The sequence below is a fragment of the Quercus lobata genome, chromosome 10 (genome assembly GCF_001633185.2).
Source record: "Quercus lobata isolate SW786 chromosome 10, ValleyOak3.0 Primary Assembly, whole genome shotgun sequence".
Taxonomy (NCBI): Eukaryota; Viridiplantae; Streptophyta; class Magnoliopsida; order Fagales; family Fagaceae; genus Quercus; species Quercus lobata.
Genome location: NC_044913.1, coordinates 30,205,122 through 30,225,032, shown reverse-complemented (window position 1 = coordinate 30,225,032; position 19,911 = coordinate 30,205,122). Strand labels below are relative to the sequence as shown.

Genomic DNA, 19,911 nt, shown 5'->3' with positions numbered 1-19,911 from the left:
GTTTGAAGGAAGTTTCCTCCAAACTTATTTGGAGGTAAACTTATTTATTTATAATCATATAATTTGTCACGCAATAAGTTAGCATATGTTTAGAACTAAATTTTATCCAACCAAATCTAAATATTGAATGTCTTCATTAGAAATATCAACTGTTCAAGAGATGGCCAATTGATCAATAAGGATACTCCCAATTGTAAATGATCTAGTTTGACGTGATAACAATTTTAATATTAAAAGAATTAAAACTCACTTATACCGGCCCATAAGAAAACTCATACCCATTTAGGATATTGGAAGATGTATGTTGGTTTGTCAAAAAGATTTTTTGTTATTATTTATTTGTTTATTTATTTTCTTAATTTAAAAAACAATATAAAATTGAACAAAACTAGTTTTTTTTTTTTTTTAAATAACTTTTTTCCTCCACAGATTGAGCAAATAAGCTATAAAAAATTATATATTTGTTTCATATTTAGCAAATAAGAACTATAGCATACCAAACAAACACTCGCATGTTACTTGCTGGCATATGGTATTTGGAGTTTTTGCGCAATGCTGCATTAGGATTCTTAAAATAAGTTTAATTTCCTTGAAAATTCAGTAGCGATACAAATTAGATAAACAAGTCCCGTACAAAAGACAAAACTGTACGTGCAATCAAAGTTGTTCCACTTCCAAGGTCCTATCGATGAACGTTTTTTTTTTTTTTTTTTTTTTTGGAACCCTATCAACGAACATTGCTCCAACTCTTAGCACAGAGATCAGACGGTACCTGCATGGAACAGTCAAAAATCTGCACAATGATTTTGATAATTACTATGTCACTTACTCATAATAGATAAATTAATCTCCGACATTACCCATTCCCCAATCCTAAAATTTCTTCTCCACTTCTTTCTTCTTCTTCTTTTGCTTGAACATCATCAATCAATCAATACAATGCGTATCGCAACCAAAAATCTCATACTCTCTCTCCTAATCTTCTCTCTGTGTTGGAGCTCCGCTGATCCTGTCTCCGTCTCGGAGCTATACAACTCTGGAGTCACCAAGATGATCACAGCGGCAAGATCGGACGACGCGCGGGCGATGGAGGAGGCAGTGTCTGAGATTGATGTAGCGGCATTTGAGGAACATGCGCACGCTAGCTAGGTCAGTGCTAGGGTTTCTGCATGGGATGGGAATGATGGGAGAGAGGAACAAATACAAAGCTTTACAGTTCCATCACTTCGCTGCCAATGGCGGTAACATGCTGTCCAAGATGGCCCTCGCTTATACCTACAAGCGCCATGTTGTGAGTGAGCCTTGATGGGTTTATACTTTTTTTTGAAACTTTTAATTTTACACGTGAATACCATACATTTATTTAGGGTTCCAGAGATGGTTAGTCAGTAAATGAGATATGAGATTTGAATCTTGCTAATACCAAAACTTTTTTTCATTTTAACTTATAAAAGATGGAATTTATGTGTCTTGCTACACCAAAATTGATTAGTGGTTTGACTTAATGAAAAAAAAATTATTATAGAGAGTTATAAATTTAAATTCTATCATATCTATCAAAATAATAATAATAATAATAATAATAATAAAAAGATTAGTTTAGAAAATAACAAATTATATATTCATATGATTGCAAAGCAATATCTGAAGGCAAGAAAATCTACCATAAAGTAACATATTCAATATATGTATTTATTAGGGGCTTTTGCACATTAATACTCCAATTTTTTTATTAAAAAAAATTTAGAACATAATTCTACTTACAAATGTAAAGATTTCTAGTTGTTACATCAAGTACAATTTTTGTTATTCTTTTTTTTTTTTTAATCATTATTTTAGAATCAAATTTATGTTATTTTGGTAAGGCAATAGTATAAATTTGTTTATTTTAGCTTAACATGTCAGGGGGTTCTCTAAAGTTTAATTAGTACATAGGCGATTTAGTCCACTAATTCCTTAGAACAACATGGCTTTAAACTAAAATGTGACATATTATTACTCTATAGAGGCTAAAAGTGAGGAACTAATATATATATATATATATATATATATATATATATATAGTTATAGTTATAGTTTTTGCTGAAATATAGTTATAGTTACAGTTATAGTTAGAGTCCAACAACACGTTTTGACCTTGATCGATTTTGCTTTGTTAACAGATGTATGATAAAGCGGTTAAGCTCTATGCTAATTAAATTAGCGGAATCAGCTGAAAATATTTTCCGGATATCAAAAGATTCATTGGTGATTGAACCAGTGAGGATTAACAAAGGAGCAGAAGAGAACGAGGATGAACTAAGGAAGCTCCGAGGGGAGGATGACGAGGAGTTCCAGATGTTGAAACATCATGCAGTACTCAAAGGGAATGCTGAAGTCATGTATAAGATTGGCCACTTTTACTACTTTGGTCTCAAAGGTTTAAGGTGTGACCATGCCAAAGCTATGTCATGGTTTCTCAAGGCTATATGGAGGAGGGGAAGCCTAGGTCTATGGAACTACTAGAAGAGATGTATGCACGAGGAGCTGGGGTTGAGAGGAACTCTAAAGCACTTGAATGACTCACCCTAATTGCCTCCAAACAACAATTATTCTCAGCTTTTAATGGGTTGGGCTATTTGCTTATTTGTATGTCAAAGGCGATACACGAAGAATTACACCAAGTAAGATTGTCACATATTTAAATCACGACCACACCCTTCACCCTACTTAAAGGTAGAGGAAGTACCATAAATAAAATTTATTCATAGCTCTACCACTCAAAATTTAAAACATTTCCTTAATTGATCCTCACTTGAATTATACTTGCAAATTGTAACATGTGGTGTCTTTTGATACAATTCATATTCAGTTTTTTTGAAAATGGGGTTTTTAAAAAAAAAAAATTCCCAAAAAAAAAAAAACTACATGTTTAACAAAGTTGTAATTTGAAAAAATGTGATTCAAAACTGTTTTACAAAACAGACAGTTTTTTGCCACCACTCGTTATATTAATCATTTTTATTACAGGCAATAGAGTACTTTGCAAAGGCCGCTAATTTGCATGATCCTAACGGCCACTATAACCTAGGAGTAATGTATCTAAAATGGGATTGGGGTAAAGAAGAATGTGAAGATAGCATTTAAATATTTTATAGATACGGGTCAACCAGAGGAAATCTACCAGTTAGCAAAGATGTTTCATACGGGCAAGGGGCTTTCTAAGAAGAACCTTCCTATGGTAAATTCAATTTGATCACTTTCCACTATAATAAAATGCATTTTCAATGACGAAAATATTCATCACTAAAAGTCCAGTTTTTCGTCGCCAAGGACCTTTAGCGATAAAATCTACTAGTTAACGACGAAACTCATTTCGTCGCTAATACCATGTCGCTAAAGGTCTTAGTGACAAAAAATTTCATCACTGAAGGTTTGATTAATTTAAAAAAAAAAAAAAAACTTTTAGCGACAAAAATATTTTGTCGCTAAATGTTTTCCTCGCTAAAAACACTATTAAGCGACGAAAATATTTCATCACCAAAAACACTTTAATTTATTTAATCATATTTAGTGACGAAAACTTTCGTCACTAAAACTATTTTCAGGTACATATAGTGATGAAAAAGTTAATCACTAAACCTATTTTTAAGAAAATCCAAGCACATATAGCGACAAAAAGTTTTTGTCACTAAAACTATTTCTGAAAAAATTTTGCTACATTTAGTGACGAAATATTTCGTCACTAAAACAATTTTTTGTTGCTATATTTGGTGACAGAAAAATTCGTCGCTAAAACCAAATTTCTGTTTTTATTTTTTTCATGTCTTTGATATTAACCTGTAACATGTCATTACATTATTACAACCTTACATTTGAATAACACATTTATTTCAACAACACATTTATAAGAAAATGATTCATACATTCCACAAGTAAAAAATAAAACAAGTATCCAATTCAATCGATCCATACAATAATTGTTTGCAACAAATACAATAACACAAGATGTTTTATAACAATACAAAAAGTGTAGCATAATATAATTAGAACCAAAAGAAGATGTCCTCAAATGTCTTCAAGTAATGCCAAAAGTAAATGCCTTAAAAGCCACCAATAAGAAATCTGCACAAATATAAAAACAATACTACATTAAAATCATAAAATAAAAATATTAACTATGTTATAAGAAATATTTCTAACAATGCATTAAGAGTAGCCACACCAATGAATTAAAATCACTACTCCTAATGAATAAGTTGTAGAAAGCAAATATAGATTTTCAAGTGTAATGTAATACAATTAGTTTCAAATAATGCATTAAAAAAAGTAGTCACACCGTGTAGTGTTTCTCAATTGCTAAAATAAAGTACTAACTAATAAGTCTTTTAACTTGAAGACGAACCACCCCCATAGGTAAGAGTGTTATCATAACCCTTACTCTTCAAAAAGTTAAGAATATTCTTTTGGACCTTTTCTTGGCTTAGCTTGCGCCTCTTGGTCCCTAGCTCTTGCCTCTTTAAACTCAATTATCTCACTTTTTAGACGATGGATATATTCCACCAAGGAACTAGATGAGGCGATGGTTATTAGAGAAGATGAAGGTCTCATGCTGAGTCCTTCTACAATACCTGATTTCTTCTTAAAAACCAAGTTTGATATCTCCTCTTGTGTAAGGGGAATTGCATCAGGATCTTGACAATGGTCCTCTTGCACTTTGATAATAGTTTCCTATCATTTGAGAGAGAGAAAGAAAGAAACAATCACAACATCAATACTACATATGTTATAAGTTTACAAACATGATAGGGATGGAGTGATACACATATATATGTCGCTTCATCATCAGGGTGTATCCACATATTTGTCTTTGGATTGAAATGAACATCTTTGAAGATTTTTGACAATTTAGGAACTTGACCTCCATTATTATTTTTCTGATTAATTAACATTCGAGTGTTAAATAGATATAGTTAATTAATCATAACATGTAATATACTAAGGTTTAAGAAAATGAAAAAACACACACCTCCTCATCTATCCTAACAGCAAGTGCCTTTGTCTTACATCTATGTTTGTCTGAAGTTTTTTTTTTATTTTTTTTTTCCTTCTATTTTAAGAGTTTTTTGCTGATTTTTCCTAATAAAGAACATTCAAAATATTTATTAGATCATGAATCTTACGGTATACATTTACTTCATCTAAATATTAATCTAATTATTTGACAATATAATATAGTAAACATTGAATAATAATAATATACGCATAAATAATTTACCAGTCATTCCTTCTTGGTCCATTTCCCATCAATGAGTCCAGTCCACTGCTTAAGTGTGGCATTCTTTTGCGGGTGAATTCTTCCATAGTCAACACCATGAGATTTTACAATCTTTTTATAAGCTTGATGCAACTTGTTGGAGTTGCTACTCAATAATTTTCCACATTATGTATTTAATGTTTTCGTTATTAAGTTGGAATTTAAATCATCTTATAACTTCATGCAAGCCACGAGCTTGCTCTAACCCACCACAAAACCAATTATCAACATCACGATATATAATTCTTAAAAGTATTGAAAACAATTAAATAGTATCCATCACATATAATTCAACAATATCCATTCACAATTCCCAAAAAAATAAGAAACACTCCCAATATGAATTTAAATCACCTTATAACTCCATGCAAGCCACTCGCTTGCTCCAAAACAACAACACACCACAAAACCAATCATCAACATTACAAGTATAAAGTTTTTTAAGTATTTAAACAAATTTTACTTACTATGCTTAAGCTAAGTGTACACCTTTAAGAAAAAATCCAAAATTATCACAAACAATGAGTATTTAACCTGCAAAAGAAAAGTCTAATTTATAAAGAGTTTATCAATACACTTACTAGCTATATCAACCAAAGGCAACTCTACCAGCTAGCAAAGATGTTCCATGTGTGGGGCTTAAGAAGAACCTTCCAATGGTAAATTCAGATTGATTATGTTCTGTTATCTTTGTTTTTTTGCCTTTATGTTTACAAAATTAATATTTTATGAACATTGCAACTTAGCCTTTTGTCTTCATGTTTCTTTTCCTTTTTTAAATTCTTTTGACAGTTATCTCTTACAGTTAGGTGATTTTCCTTTTCAGGGCTTTGGCTAACCTCATGACTTGTTAAGATTAGCTGTTTCTTATTTCATGATCAAAGTAATATTATTTATGATATTCGAATTTAGAAGAAACCATAATTCAACGAGCTATAGCTCAAATAGCAATAGCACCTCCTTTCATTGTAAGATCAAGGTGGAGGTGAAATCGGGATTCAAGCCTCACTGGGGCCATTTGTAACTTATTGATTAAAAAATAAAAAAAGAAGAAGAAGAAGAAGAAGAGAATTTAGAAGGAGCCATAACTTCGAACAAAGCTTAAGGTACTACATATCATTACTTGCATATTTATTTAAATTTATTTTTAAAAAGCCTGATTTATATATTTATTTCAAGATGTTTATAATATTTCTGCAGTTAATCATTTTCAAAAATAATTTTCTTTGTTTAATGGTAAAACATGAGAATATCAAAGATGGATAAGTACAAATACAAGGAAAGATACAATTCAGAATGAAGAAATTTACTTAATAGGGGTAGCCCCTATCAATGAAAAGATGAGGGAGAGTCACTTGAGATGGTTTGGTCATGTACAAATGAGAGTGATTAATGCACCGGTCTCGAGATGACGGAATGAGAAAAGGTAGAGGATGACCTAAAATAATATTAGTAGAAATAGTAAAAAATGACATGTCAATTAGGGAAGTGATGGAGAGTTTGACTTTGTATAGGATTTACACGTTACCAAGATTATTCTGTTTTGGGAATTGGGACTAAAACATGGTTGTTGTTGTTATTTAATGGCAACATAGTAAATGCTCTTGACCAATTAATCTAACAACTACTTTGTCTCCCCAAGGAAAAAATTTTACACTCACCAATGGATTTGGGCTTATTAAAGCAATTTGTTCCCCAAGAAGATCAAAACTTTTTATAATCCCTTTGAGAGTTTAGAACTAAAAGATTGATTTGCAAGTAAATTCCTAGTAGTTATCGTGAATCTTATTTGTCCCAATTTGATTTATCAATCAATCAATAATTTGAGCTTTATATGATTTCAGGCAACTGCATTATACAAATTAGTAGCAGAGCGTGGACCATGGAGTTCTTTATCTAGATGGGCACTTGAATCATACCTAAAAGGTGATGTGGGCAAGGCGTTCTTCTTGTATTCAAGGATGGCTGAGCTAGGCTATGAGGTGGCATAGAGCAATGCTGCATGGATACTTGACAAATATGGGGATGTGCATGGGAGAATCTGAATTTTGCACGGATGCAGAAAGGCATCAACGTGCACATTCTCTGTGGTGACAAGCTTCTGAGCAGGGTAATGAACATGTTGCTTTGCTGATTGGGGATGCATATTACTATGGTCGGGTATGTGTCTCAAAGTGAAATAGTTCATTGGGTGCTCAAGTTTCAAGAGATTTAGGTCAAGCAGTTTGGTCTCACGCAATGAGTTCCTTAATCTTCTTATCTTTTCTTAGGGTACTAAGAGAGACTATCATCGTGCAGCAGAAGCTTACATGCATGCCAAATCCCAATCTAATGCACAAGCCATGTTTAACCTTGGCTACATGCATGAGCATGGCTAAGGACTTCCATTTGATCTCCATCTCGCCAAGCGATACTATGATCAAGCCCTAGAGATTGATCCTGCTACAAAATTGCCTGTCACACTTGCCCTTACAAGCTTGTGGATTCCTGGTGAGTATACTGGTGGTTTCCTGGCCGTATCCTGGTCTGATTTACTGGTTAGACCAAAGACCAAAGAAGAAAATTTTTTAAATTTTTCCAGAAACAAAACTAAGACAAGAAACAGTCAAGCTCATAAGAACGGTCCTATGAATTCATAAAAATTTTGGAGGGACCAAGGTCCCCTTCGGTCTCAACGTGGCTCCGCCACTCATAGGCATGTGTGAATATTAAGGTTTTGTGCCACTTGTGGGCTAAGATGATGTGTAAAGAGTTGGTTACAGTTTTCCAATGTAAGCATGTGTTAAAACAATTAAGTATGTGTGTGATTGAAGATAGTAGGATATTAGTTAGTTAGTGCCAGGTGGCCAGTTAGATAGATACATTGACAAGCCAATCTTGGCCTTTGTATTATAATAAGCCCTAATATAAAAGGCTGCCACTCATTGTAATCATGCATTGTAAAATGTTAAGCAAATTCTAGTTTCCTTACCGATCCTTTCTCTCTAGACTCTTTTCTTTCTTAAAAGCTTTGAATACCTAGAATCAGCCACCCAAATAATCCAATCTACACTAATCAGTTCTTAACAAGTGGCATCAAAGCAGTTCAATCTTAGCATAACTAAAAGAACTCGAGTTGAGACAAACTCGAGCATAATACCAGATCCTTAGGGATCCTGAACTAACAAATGAGGCACTAAATAAGCTAACTAAGGCTAAATAAAAGGCAACATGTGCCTCAGGTGCTTAACTTGCAAGATCCTACAGCAAGAGATGCAACATTGATCAATTTGCCTAAGCCCATCAAACTTGAATTTCCAAGATTTAAGAGTGAAGACCCTTCTTTGTTTGGTGTATAGGGCATATCAGTTCCCTAATTTCTACAATATACCAACCCATTATAGAATGCTTACTGCATCCTATCATAACTGTGAAGAAGCCTTGGTCTGGTTTCAAGATGCTGAGGAGGCAAGCTTGTTCACAATTAGGAAGGCTATGAGGAACACACTTAGGGTTAGTGTTTCTTGATGAGTGATTTCAGTTCTTGATGATTGGGTTGCTTGAATTTGGTGTTTAGGCTGGAATTTCATGCATGACCTTAGGATTAGAGTTTCGAGGTGTTTGATGATGCTTCTTGATGAGAGATGAAACTAGAGTTGATGGTAGTTTGGATTAAGTAATGAAGGTGTAATTATGGGATTTGAGGAGAGAATATGACTGAAAGAAAGCCAAGAAAATGTTGATGATAAAGTATTTGACAATGCTCCAATATTCTTGATAGAAGAAGGTAGGAATACTGTCAAGCACAGGAGCTTTGTTGGCACCAAGCTAAAACACAGTAGATTCAAACTCTTCCCTATTGACTTCTCTCTCCAGGAGTATTCTTTGGTGATGGTCCAATTTAGGGATAGGGAGAAAATGGAGCTCTTTGAGGATGTCCTAGAATTTATTAGGTTGGTTTGCTTCATATAGTTACTTGAAATATCTTCCAAACTCAGCCTCAATTTCTTCCAATTTATCGGTAGTATTGCCTTCAGTTGTTTTTGGTTGAAGTATTTTGTTTCTGGCTCTACTTTACTTTACCAGAGTCTAAATATACTTAAGTGTTTCTATCACAAAAAATGACCCAATCACTTCTAGCCTTTTGAGTAGTAAAGACTCAACTTCTTTTCTAACCCTCCTCCAATGACAAATATCCTCCGTTGTTTTGATGGAGTCTTGAATATACTAAAGTTCCTGGTGTTTCACACTCCCCTTTGCCAAAGACCGTTCTGTTCCATAATCTACACACTCCCCTTTGCCAAAGACCGTTCTGTTCCATAATCTAAATTCCTTCTTTTTTCTTTTTCTTTTCTCTTCCATTGATAAGCTTGCATTTAAGACTCCAAGCATCCTGAGCAACTTCTATGCAATTGGGGTGGAGTTACCACATTTTTTCAAACCTGAACGGTCTTCTAAATGCTTGTTGCATTTCCAAGTCAAGAACAACGGGTCCATGATACGATCTCAGAATTGGTAGATTCTTTAGAGCATAAAACGAATATGAATTGACCCAATCCACACTAGCAAAAGCTCTATCCAATCTTTCCATGACGAAATCCTCTCCATCTCTCTTGTTCATCCATGTAAATCTCTGACCCTTGGTTGGGAGGTTCTAACTCTGAGATAAGATCTTGTAATTTTTCAGCCCCAATAATTTTCCCCTGTTGAAAGAAAATTTTCCATTGTCTAAAATGATTTGGTTGAAATCTCCAATGCATAGTCCATTAGGATGGGAGGTAGACAATTGTCTTAGCATGTTCCAAACATCATTCCTCTTTGAATGATCTAGCTGTCCATATACAAAGGTAATAGTAAGTGTTACGTTTATTGTCCACCAAATCAATATCCACTATGTGTTTGGAGTTGTACTTGATTTGCATTCTTGGATTCATCTAAGTAAAAGACCATCCATAAGCCCCTCCCTGGGAAATTCCCAACCTTCTATAAATCCACACTGATCCAAAATTCCATCATTTATCCTTCGCTAATCGAGTCTCCATAAAAAAGATTAGATCGAGTTTGGACTCAAGGACCTTTTTTTAACATTGATGAATTACAAAAGATTCCCCAACCCTCTACAGTTCTAGCAACAAATCCTTATGGCCCTTGGGGAAGCTGTTGAGGGCCAACTTCCCGATGCCCATACACGGTATCCGCATGTGTGTTTTGCCTAGTCGTTGCTGGGTTGTTTCTCCAGTTGAAGCACTCCTGAACAATCTCCTCACTAACTTCATCTTCTCATGTAGATTCTTTGGTGAAAATATCATAGAAGAGTCTTTGTTTAATGTTCCTGCCCAATTTTCCTCTCCTTTTGAATCATTTTCCTTGTATTTTGACTTTTTGGCAAGTGTTGGAAAACATCTCTTCACCCTTTTAAGTAGTGTAATTTTACAAAGTAGGTGCAGTTATTAAGGGACAATAAGAATTAAAGTGATGCCAGTGATTCCATCCATGGAAGACTTTTTAAGGTGGGTTGTAATGCTTTGTCAATGTAGACAATTTTAAGAGAGATAAAGGAGGAAGATTGTAATCATGGAATGATCCTACCAGATTATTGACTCGTTTACTCTCCGTTTAAATAACTCCAATCTAATTCAGGCTACTCATATGAAGCCATTTCACTATCATTGGCCAGAATGAAATTTTTGGCAGGGACAAAACTTTTGCCACTTCTAAAGTAGCCAATTGTGAGTGGAAAAAAAAAATGATAGGTTTATATGAAAATGATTTTCTACCACTCACATTTGATTACTTAAGCATAATATGGCAAAATTTGTGGCCATAGAAGAATTGCTTCGGACAATTGTCTTGAGAGTTGAGACAACCTAAAACTTGGATAACCGTTGTGTTTTGCATTGAAATTCCCTCACTTACCATCTTGCCTCTCTCTCTCTCTCTCTCTCTCTCTCTCTCTCTCCTTATATATATATATATATATCGTTAGGAGTGCAATTTGAACTTTGGAGTCTCCGTTGGAAACATCAAGAGGTGTCAATCATCTCACCCATAGTTCTAGCACACTAACATATCATGTTGAATTGTTAATAATGTAAAAATGCACATGATTTCTGCACAAAAACGCAGAGATCGTATATCTTGGACTAAAGAAACAATTAGTAGTTCCAGGCTTCCATCTTTACAAAATAACCATATAAATGATGAAAACACCTTTAACAAGGGAAATCTAGACAATCAGCAAAAATTTACAGCCACCCATCTACAATGAGTCTCTGGCACGAAACAGATGTTCCCTAATTTATTTACAGACATAAACAGGATAATACAGCATATACAACAATGCTAGGCAGCTGCTGTTACAAGTAAGATGTAAGGATTTAATAATAATAATAAATAAATAAAAAGACGTAGCAACAAACAAATATCTACTCAACCACCTTGGTGTCAAAGATTCTGTAGTGTCTACTTCACCAAACTTCAGTTTTAGAGAGGTAATAAGATTTCAGGCAAAACTGTACCCATGGTGGATTTCTTGGAGCATAGTTTATTTGCTTGCCATTATCACTTACAGTTAGTCCAAGTAATTTGCTTAGCTTCCGTGTCAATGCATCCACGGAGGGATAACCACCAAAGAATTTCTCCTATTATAAATGAAGATTACAAAATCAACAAGAATCCAAAGATGTAAAAAGAGCATAGATGAAGGATAGCAGTGTATAGAACTGGTTGATTTCAATGCATTGATGAGATCTAAACAAATTCAGCAACCATACGAACAAGAAGCCCCAGAAGAAGATTTTGGATATATGACTTTATCACCCAAAATTGTGAAATTTCAGTCTTGTTAACTATCACTATTTCTATCTATGGGCTTTACAAGGGAAGAAACTAATGTCTGAACCTCAATGTATATAGGAAAGATAGTTTTCAGTAAACACAGTTCTGTTGGTACAAAGACATTTTCAGGTGCAATCTAGGTTCCAATATATCTAAGTTACATTAAAAGTCCATCTGAAACTCACCCTTCTAAGTGGCAAGAGAAAAGGTAGAAATTAGTTGGTATGTTAGAGAGAGACATCAACCTCATGTAAAAGCAAAAAAGCAAGGAAGTTGGAAGTTCAATTGTTATGAAAATATTTCTTTTCACGTGACTCACAAGAAAATATTACAAAGTTCCTCAAATTTACTATGTTGCAATTCAAATGAATATCTATGTATACTTTCAATCACGTGACCTATTTAATAGTAATGCAGCTTATTTAGATAACTCAATTGGTCATTTTATTAAAATGTGTATGGATAGTCATTTTAGAAGAGATCCCTCTAAATTGGTTTGCAGTAAAACATTGTCTCACAAAATATATGATTAGAAAGGTATCTTGGAACTCTTTAGGATCACTTAATTTGCATTCATTATTTTTTGGAATCTCTTCATTTTGAGCTTTCACTTTTATTAATAAAATTATTTATTACTTATAAACTTGTGAATACATACCTGTTGAAAACAATAGGGACATCTTATGAGGAAATTTTTTTTATCAATATGAAGAGATTTGAGATGCATTCTTACCCCATCTTCGCCATACAAAAGAGCATGGATTCTGGCAGTTGGATCCTCTAGGGTCAACCTGATCCTGTAAGTACCAAGTGGAGAGAGGAAGTCCTCAGCCTGCCATGGAAGTGCTGCTACAACTCGGGCTACACACTTGAATTTTGCTGTTACCTAAGAGATGCAAAATTCATCAAGCACTGACATAAAGCTTTTATGGCCCCTGCATAATTTATAGCCTCCTCCAAATGTCCATTTTGAGAGAGAGAGAGATAGACAGCAGGCCCCCCTGCGTGGGGGGGTTCTGTTTGGAGAGAAAGAAGCCACCTTGTTTTATTTCTTCCCTAGTCAATTTCCAGGTCAAAGCATCACAATTGCCTCTTACCTTCCCTCCCAAACCCTAGTTATTTCCCTACCCAAAGAACATAGACGGTTCCCAAATTTATCCTACATTACTTTCCCACTTTCGCTCAGAATTTTAGATTTTTAATATCAAGATCAGTTTGAGACTTGGTGACCACACAAAATGAATTGATCAATAAGGTCTAACATTTTTGTTTGGAAGAGACGGGGGAAAGGGAGAGGAACATACCCCTCTCATTGATCTTTTACTTCCTCTTTAGTGGCAGTTATGGCTAATTATGTTAATTAGTACATTCTAGCCACCTTACTCTCTCCTCTACCCCCATCTCCCTCCATTCCAAAAATACCCTCTCTTTGATATTTTATGGCTTCTCTATTGGCACTTTTTTATTTTTTATTTTGATGGTGTGGAACCTAGAACACTAGAACCTATCCCACCCTCTAGAACAGTGTATTAGATAATCTAGGGGAACTACTAGTGAGAATCAAATCTAAGATGTCTAGGTCTACAACTCATCCCAAGCCTCCAACCACTAGGTTGCACCCTGACAGAAAGCTTATCTATGGGCACTTATATAGGAAACAATGTATATCTCTGTAGGGCTTTAGGATTCAAATTCTAAACAGCAAAGCCTTAATCCGAAAAATTTGGGGCCAGCTATTGATCCTCGACAGATTAGATTGGGTTGGCCACATGAATTTTTTTCCTCCATTTTATTCTATTTGAAGTCATGCTCTTTGTTACTTACCTAATTGACATGTCTTTTCTATTACTTCTAATATTATTTTTGGCCTTCCTCTACGTTTGTTCGTTCCCTCAACTTGGATCATCTTACTCTTTCTTACTGATATATTACTCGCTCTCCTTTAAACATGACTAAACCATCTCAAACTACTCTCGTCATCAATGGGCTACCACTATATTTAGACGGATTTCCTCATTTCCATTTAACAAAATAAATGAGAAATTGATACAAGGTCTTGACTCTCGAGGCTATGTAATGTAGACTCTTTAAATTAATAAATAAAACCCATTTCTCAGCATTTCCATTTAACAAAGGCATCAATAAGATGCAATACCTCTAGATTTCATGGTTTTGATTCAATTGTATTTTAAGCAAATGCTAAAAAAATTTATAATTGGATCTTAAATAGATGTCCTTGAATATAAAAAGAATGTCAATGTAAAAAGAATTTCCACCCACGATCAAGTCAACCCATCAATAAAAGAAATAGGTTCAAAGTATACACTTTGTTTGGTTTTCTTTTTTGTTTTTGTTATGTTTTCTTCTTCTTGTATTTTCTAGGTTTGCTCTATGTTCTTCATGCATAGAGTAGCCTTTCGTATATATATCATTCTTACTTATCAAAAAAAAAAATATATATATATATATATATATATCTTTTTTATTGTCCAAGTGTTTCAGCAAACCCGCCTTAGATAATATTTTTTTCCTCATACCCATCATACTTGTCCAATATCAAGATGATCGAAAATTAAAACTATCTCATCTATAAATTATTTGAGATTTTAGTTTTTGAAAATTTTAAAATAGAATAAATACATAAATTTATTATTTGAATAGTAAAATGACATTTGATTGATTAAAGTTTGAAGTACATGGTAAGTATAGAGATAAGAAGTGTAGTTCCAGAGGAATATAAAAAATATTAATTCAATTTACTAAGTGGTGTCACTTTACCAAGGTGTAACTTATACTCTATATATATGTAGGACTAACACTCATTTATAAGATTATGTTTATGATAACATGTAGAACAAATAGAATTGGTAGAATTCCCATGCGATGCCCAAATAACCGTTAAAAAATGGACAATTCTAGAACAGTTACGAATTCCTAGAAGTTTTATATTACAACCTTCTTAACTAAAGCACAAATTCTTCTTACATGAGAATTACTTGCCCATAAGAAGTGCTTAAAAAAACTACATACAAATCAGTAGATGATAAGTGATTGAAAGTCCCAGAATTGCAGGGAAGCGCTTCAAAATACTGCAACCCCCAAATCATAGAATGGCATGGAGAGTGATAGAGAACTCAATACCAAGGGCAACTGCTTCAGAACAAATTCAAAGTTGTGGCAATGAAGGAAGTAGCTCATAAACAAAGTATGCTACTATACACAGTTCAACAGGAAGGGTCCAACCATGATATGTCCAGCACCAGCAGCCACAAGGAGCCCAATTTTTGTAATATTTCCTCTACGCAAATTGCAGGTGGGGAGGCCAGCAAGGAAAATAATTATTCAGAAGGGTTGGGAAGAGTAGCATTCACCCACTTTATGATGGTATTTGGGCCACCCAATAATTAAAGACATAAATCATAAACCTTTTTTGCCCATTGTCTTGGAAATGCAGACTTAACCATACTTGATACTTGTAAAACTACTAACACTTCAAAGACTCATCAGCCTTCTAGAAAAGCATTTAATGAACATATAGACCCCACAAGGCCACAAGTGTCTAAACTGGAGTTAATTTTTTTTGGATAATTTGATAGTAAAATCGATAGGGGAGGGGGGATTTGAACCTTTCTTGGTCGTCTTGATTGGAACCAAAATTAGCTTTCTTGTACATAATGGAGCCAATACTCAGTCTAATGAACTATCAGTCTAGCATTTCAACAATGAAGCAAAGGTTATCCTACAACTTATTATTAAAGTACATCTTGAAAAAAGTTATTCCAAGCAAGCCTACTGCCAATCTTTTGATGAAAAATGGGATATTTGACTAACAGTACTTTAAAATTAGGCAATTTAAATGAAGGCTACAGCTGTGGTTCCCCCTAGCATTGCTAAAAGGGCCCAGAAGTGAGATATAATATTACCCTCTAGGATAATTTTAAAAGAAGTTAGGTGGATATAATAAGTTATACCTCCATGTGATGCAAGGATGTGTCTTTTTGACCAAACCAACAAAATGAAATTTCATTGGACACAACTGGAAACAGCTATGCCCTTTACAAATACTACCGAAGCTTTAAACTATGAAGTAAAGGTCTTCCAAGAAATAAAGAGAGAACCAAAAGGGGGAAAAGATACAGATGAAAATAAGAAGAAGATGCAATAAATTAATCTACCATTGTTTTATCTCTTTTGTCCACCAACTAATATTTTCTAATAGCATAAATATATTCATCAGAAATCAAGAGCCTCAGTATAATGAAAAACACTTTGTTATTTTCATATAGAATAGGAAAAAGCTTTGAAGAGTTTTTGTACCTGATGGGATGACAAAAAGGGAAGGAAGATCAGTTCAGACTTCAAAGTGAGTACTGAGGCTGTAAACCAAAAAATTGGAAATTAGCAACCATCTAAATCACAATGTGCATTATAAAATTTACAACTGAGCACATATAATCAATTACAACTTACAACTACACATAATCACATAATTCTCAGAAACCCTCCTGGTAGAAAAAAAAAAAAAATAAATAAAAATACTTTAAGGAAGGCCTCCATTTTAGTTGGAGGTGTAATACGGCTATAAATTTTACGAAAGCTTAGACTTAAACAAGATAAAAAGGTATATAGTTTGAGCATGAACATACGCATTCTTATCCCACATTCACATCCATGTCTCTTGATTCAACCATATGAAGTTCTTATCCAATCCCCAAAAAAGTATAGACAAACTAATCCCCAATCGAACCCAAGAAGAATTTTTAAAGCCATTGTCCTGTTTTTTAAATAATTCAAAAGGTTCAGAGTTCAGACCAAGAACTGGAACAAATTTAATATAAGGTCTAAGTGTCCAACTTTCATATCTCTTTTTTACTGTTCTTGTTTAATTTTCTCAGCAACCAAGCACAGTTCAACAGAAAATTATTATAAAAAGCGATTGAACCTGACTGGAAGGAACCGTGAAACCATCGACAAAGATGGAAACCCCATCGAATAGAGGCTTCACAGAACCCGAACCACCATGAGAAGAAGTCGAAGCTTCGGCTTCAAACTGGTTCTGAAGTTTCCTATTCTTCTCCACCATATAACTACATTAAAAAAAAATCGTCAACAACACCATCAAAAAATCGCAACCAAAACACAAACACGAAGTAACAAATTCAACGGTGCTTGATATGAAGAAACTCCAATTATCTTCAACCATAAAATCATAAATTTTCAAAAATTGAAGAAATTAGAGAGAGAGAGAGAGAGAGAGAGAGAGAGAAGAAGAACTTGCCGAAATTGGAGAACGGTGAATTGCTGAAGGAGGAGCGAGACGGTGAAATCAATTCGATGGCGATGATCTTGATAAGGAAATCAAAACGAAAATCGTAAAAAACAAAAAAAGAAAAAAACCTAGTCAAGAACTCTGTTTGGTTGCGTAGAAAACAATAGAAAAATAGAAAGGTTTGAAATTGATTAATAGCCATGACCGCAAAGAGCTTTGAGAGAGAGCGATAGAGAGATCGATATAGAGAGAGAGAGTGAGAGCGATAGAAAAAGAGAGAGCGAGAAGGATAAAAAAAAAAAAAAATTAATCGTAAAAAACACTGTAGAACATATACAACTTCTGTGTTTTTATTTTCAACGTTTTATAACTGTTGATAAAATATTTAATTTATTTTTTTCCACGTTTATCAAACTGTTGATATAACTTTTTCCTATTTATTTTATTTTTTAACACCTATTTCAATAAACAGTGGACTTTTTTTTAACTCGTGTTTCAACTGTTACCGTTTCTAAACACGCGCCTGAAGCTCTTTCTATTTTTTGGATAAAAGTTAGTGATATGTATAAATTATAATTTGAGATTAATATATTTTCTAATCACAAAAAAAAAAAAAAAAATCTAAGGATGTGATAAAAAAATTATTTCATTACAAACGCTTAACATTCATCACACCCCTAGACTTATTTTGTGATTGGAAAATATATTAATCCCAAATTATAATTTATGCATATTATTAACTTTTACCCAAAATATTAGTATTTTTTAATTAAGTAACCACATGATTAAATTTTAAGAAAATAACCTAAGGAATAACACTTAAGGTATTATACCTAAGACTAAAAATTTGTAGTAATTTTTTTTTTTAACAATTTCAAGCAAAAAAAAAATCCTAAATTTTTGGATTTTAGAATCCTCTACTAATGGCCTACTAACCAGCACATTTTCCCATTAAAAAAAAAAAAAAAAAAACAAACGTTTTTTAGGTTTTTACCCGGTATTTTTTTTTTCCTAAAATGTTGCCTATTATTTAGAAGAAATTTTCTCCATAATTTTACAATTTTATCTTTAAAGAAAAAAAAAAAAAAAAACCCACATTTTAGGTTTTTACCTCTAAAAGTTAGTCTATTATTAGAAGCAATTTTCTCCATAATTTTTAAATTTTATCTTTAAAGATAACTTACCCATATCATTTTGGCACAACAATTATTAGGGATAATTTCATATGAAAGAGATGAGATTGAGAAAAATGAAATAATTATCACTAATAACAAAACAATTATATTACGTTATGAGAATACATATAACAAAGTCAATAAAACCTAGGCACTAATATATGCAATGTTGTTTTTTTAAATGGGAGTTGTAAAGTTATATTTAATCCTTAAAAGAAAAAATTATAAGCAAGGCTGTCAACATTAGCAGGTACTTAATCACCAATAATATCATTTAATTTTTTTTTTTAAATGTTTTTCCTTGAAAAAAAAAAAGGAAACAATTAGAATTGAACTTTTATTTCTGTAAGTAATTTTTTTTTCTTTTTTGGATTCTGAATTTAGAAAAAATGATTATTAACAATACCACAATCAAACAAACCATCATAAGTAACTGTTTACAGTAATAATTTATTCAATATATATTGCTTGAGATGGTGAACATCGAGGTTGATGAATTTGTTTTTCTAATTCTCACTGCAAAACACAAATAGAAATATAATCAAGAAGGATCAAATAAGTTCAGATCTAAGATCTAATGCTGAACATATATAGAAGATCCAAATAAGAATGAGAAATTACAAAATACGAACGGAGATAGCAAAATTGGAATCAAACAGATAGTTTGAATTTATAGTGAAAATAAAGAGGAAGTACCTGATTTGGAGGGAACATTAGAGCCTTACATCTTGGCCCAGGCTCTTTGTCATAATTTGTATGAGAAATTACAAAATATGAACAAAGACAGCAAAATCGGAATCAAACAGATAGTTTGAATTTATAGTGAAAATAAAGAGGAAGTACCTGATTTGGAGGGAACATTAGAGCCTTACATCTTGGCCCAGGCTCTTCGTCATAATTTGTATGAGAAATTACAAAATATGAATAGAGACAGCAAAATCGGAATCAAACAGATAGTTTGAATTTATAGTGAAAATAAAGAGGAAGTACCTGATTTGGAGGAAACATTAGAGCCTTACACCTTGGCCCAGGCTCTTCATCATAATTTGTATGAGAAATTACAAAATACGAACGGAGACAGCAAAATCGGAATCAAACAGATAGTTTGAATTTATAGTGGAAATAAAGAGGAAGTACCTGATTTGGAGGGAACATTAGAGCCTTACACCTTGGCCCAAGCTCTTCATCATAATTTGTATGAGAAATTACAAAATACGAATGGAGACAGTAAAATCGGAATCAAACAGATAGTTTGAATTTATAGTGAAAATAAAGAGAAAGTACCTAATTTGGAGGGAACATTAGAGCCTTACACCTTGGCCCAGGCTCTTCATTATAATTTGTGAGGGTTTTGT

The 19,911-nt window shown here is 33.3% G+C and overlaps 1 long non-coding RNA gene and 2 pseudogenes across 1 annotated transcript; 1 reads left to right on the top strand and 2 right to left on the bottom strand.

Annotated features, from left to right (window-relative positions):
* The first annotated feature begins 939 nt into the window (after positions 1 to 939).
* Positions 940 to 8,634, top strand: LOC115964620 (annotated as a pseudogene).
* Positions 8,635 to 11,402: 2,768 nt separating this feature from the next.
* The window catches only part of LOC115964619, an 86,198-nt pseudogene continuing 77,689 nt past the window's right edge, over positions 11,403 to 19,911 (bottom strand).
* Positions 15,005 to 17,199, bottom strand: LOC115963480. The gene is made up of 2 exons (XR_004085839.1): positions 17,055 to 17,199; positions 15,005 to 16,488 (listed from the first exon to the last, which is right to left on the bottom strand). It is a non-coding gene; the product is annotated as an uncharacterized LOC115963480 (long non-coding RNA).